General features: G+C 53.9%; 1 long non-coding RNA gene across 1 annotated transcript; it reads right to left on the minus strand.

Moving 5' to 3' along the window:
- Positions 1-345: 345 nt before the first annotated feature.
- On the minus strand, positions 346-1,394 carry LOC113956561. Its single transcript, XR_003530877.1, has 2 exons — positions 1,121-1,394; positions 346-801 (listed from the first exon to the last, which is right to left on the minus strand). It is a non-coding gene; the product is annotated as an uncharacterized LOC113956561 (long non-coding RNA).
- Between the last annotated feature and the right edge of the window lie 1,743 nt (positions 1,395-3,137).

The raw sequence follows: 3,137 nt of genomic DNA on the forward strand, positions 1-3,137 counted from the left end.
TTCCCATCTAAACCATTCTGGGTTGCTGCTATGGGAAGAGCCACCGTGACTCCACAGCTGCCGTGGATTTCCCACGTTTGCACCCACTGCCTCACTCTGAATAATGGACAGTGGCAGAAAATGGAGGAGTTTGCAGGTAATTTTGGATCATGGAAGTCTAACTCTTGGTGCAGTGGCCTTGGTTCTCTGCTTGTTTACATGGAGATGATTGATGCTGCTACATTTGTGTTTGGAGCACTGCAGGGAAAGCTGAAACCCCTCCAGACTTGTTTCTCTCTGAGAATTGGAAAAAGATAAAAAATGAGATGAAAAGCTAACAAAAAAAGACAAACAAAACCATATTGAGAATGTTTTTATTCATGTCAACTTCCATGAAGCTCCTCTCTCCTCCTGTTCCTCCACTCACCAAACGTGAGCATCCCTCAGGGGGGAATTGGCTGTCGGAAGCTGGGGTACAACCGGGGTGTATCTGGTTACAGCTCTGGGCTCAGGAGAGGGCCTTGCAGCTGAGGACTGGGCCTATCATTCCTCTCTTCAGCTACAGCACAAGGCCCGCGGTGCCAGAGTTGGGTTAAATGTCCAATTAGTCTCTCACACTTCGTGTTAATCGCTGTTGTTTGTTGCTGAGTGAGAGCCGGTGGGATCCATTAGCTCCTCTTCCTCCTGGGCTGGCCAGCTGGCTTGGGCTGGCTCCAGGTATGACTTGGGGTCTGCCACTGTGGAGAAATCTGGCCTGGTGTCCCTTGGGAAGCTGCGTGCTGCGTTCACTGCCTCGAGGTGATCCATCACCCCGGTTTTTGGCTGGAGGAGGCACAAAGGGAATGGTTGGGACAGAACGGCGAAAGCCTGATGGCGTTTCACAGGGAGGCAACTGGCAGGCAGGGACGTAAGGATTAATGTGGAAATACAATTAATAATCTAGGGAAAAGCTGCCAAACAAGGCTTGAGGGGGGAGGGGCTTTAGAGGTGCAGGATATGAGCTCATACCTCGTCCCATGTGGTGAGGAGTGAGCTGGGTGATGAACGTCCCACAGCCGGTGGGTGCATCCCTCCTGTTCCAGCCTGAGCATCCCCTTGGCTCCCTGGGAGGTGGGAAGGAGCTGAACCCGCCTTTCCTTACCTCTTGAGCACAGAAGAGCAGCATCCAGCACTTCTTGCAACTTTCTTGGCAGGGAAAAGAACAAGTGCCAGGGTGTTTTGTTGGCTCCTCATCCTCGCTGGCATCAGAGCAGCTCTGTGACTCACACAGCCCTGGAGGGAACAGATGTGTACGCTGAGGTTGGGCTGAATTTAGCCAAATTCCTCAGACCCTGAAAGCAGAGAAGAACCCCTCTGCCTTGGGCTTTGTGGTCAGTGTTTGTATCAAGCACTAGAGGTGACCCAAAGGCCCATGAGCCTTGTCCACCCCAGATGTGCTCATAATGTGAGCAATATGAGCTCATAATAGAGTGGTGGTGCTGGGCTGATGGTTGGAATTGATGATCTCTAAGGTCTTTTTCAACCTTAATGATTCTATGATTTATAATTTCCCTCTCCCCACACTTGTAGGGACACCTTGTTTAAAAAGCTGCTTTTTATCTAAGATGGTTGATGCCCTCTCCCAGCTTCTCCAGCAGCAGGCAAATGTCATTGTCCCTGTTTTACAGGCAGAGGGGACACTTGGCCTGTGGAGAGTCAATGTCAAAGCCAGGGTTACACCTCGAGAGCCAGCCCATCCTCCCCCCCACAGCATCTATTTCTCTCCAAGCAGCATCCACCCTGTGTGAGACCAGGGCTATAAAGAACAAATAAAATGCTGTGCAAGCCAAAGGCAACGGCATCATTTAAAAACATGCACAAGGTTAAGAGGCTCGGGGAGGACGTGGTGCCTGTGGATGGATGGCTGGAGAGCCCCTGGATGAGACCTGAAGGGCTGCAGAGCACCAGGCAGCACCAGCAAAATCAGCCAGTGCACAGGACACGGGAAAATCTGGCTCCTCACCTGCCCAAGGACTGTCCCAGGTGCGTGCCCAGGGGTGCAGAGCGGCTCCCCATCGCCGTGTTCCCGAGGGAAAGGCTGATGGATTGGTGTTTGCAGCACCAGGCATGGCCCTGCAGAGTCATCCCAAGCAATTAGCTGGGAGTGATGCACTGCTGGCAGTGACAGCTCCCTCCAACTGCTCCGGCCGTCCCGGTGTGCGGCACATTCCCAGCTGGAGAGGCAGATCCGGGAGCAGCCGGAGCGCTCCCGGGGCTGTGAGTCTCCTGGGGCGCGGGCGCAGGATGGAGGGATTTTTGGAGCGTTTAGAGCCGTTTGCTCTCCCAGCCCCGCAGGCAGGGCCTGGGGCATGTTGCCTTCCCAAATTAGGCCGCTGTCAGGTTTGTCGGCTGAGGTTTCATTTAATTTTCTTCACCGCCTCGCTCCGGGCAGCCCCGTGTGGATACCCAGGCCAGGATGGAAAGAGCCGGGCAGACCTCGGTCGGGCTCCAGGCTGAGCTGTTAACACTGATTGGCCATTGAATATTCAGGAGGGTGAGAGGCACCCGGGATGCTCTTGCAGTCAAGGCTCACTGGGTCTACACTCAAACCTTGGTTCTGCCACTGGCTTCCCGTGGCTACTTGTGCAGACCAGCCTTTGGCTTCCTCAGACAAATCTTTTCATATCCCTGCAGCTGAGTCTCTGGGTGAGTAATGGGAGAAGGCTCATCCAGTGAGGGAGTAATCATAGAATCAGGGAATGTTTTTTGTTGGGAGGGACCTTAAAGCCCATCCAGTGCCACCCCCTGCCATGGGCAGGGACACCTTCCACCAGCCCAGGTTGCTCCAAGCCCCATCCAACCTGGCCTTGAGCACTTCCAGGGATGGGGCAGCCACAGCTTCTCTGGGCAACCTGTGCCAGGGCCTCACCACCTCACAGGGAAGAATTTTTTTCCCAATATCCCATCTAACCCTGCCCTGTGGCAGTGGGAAGCCATTCCCCCTTGTCCTGTCACTCCATGCCCTTGCTCAAAGTCCCCTTCTAGGGCAGGTGGTAGGAATTGGCTCAGTAAATGAACCATTACCAACAGTCTTTATTTCCCAGGGGGATTAGGAAGGGAAGGATCCAACCCAGTCATTCAGCACCAAGCTTGGCTGGAGTGGGGTGTCCATAACGAGC

The sequence above is a fragment of the Corapipo altera genome, unplaced genomic scaffold, assembly GCF_003945725.1.
Source record: "Corapipo altera isolate COAL_440 unplaced genomic scaffold, ASM394572v1 107b, whole genome shotgun sequence".
In the NCBI taxonomy this organism is placed as follows: Eukaryota; Metazoa; Chordata; class Aves; order Passeriformes; family Pipridae; genus Corapipo; species Corapipo altera.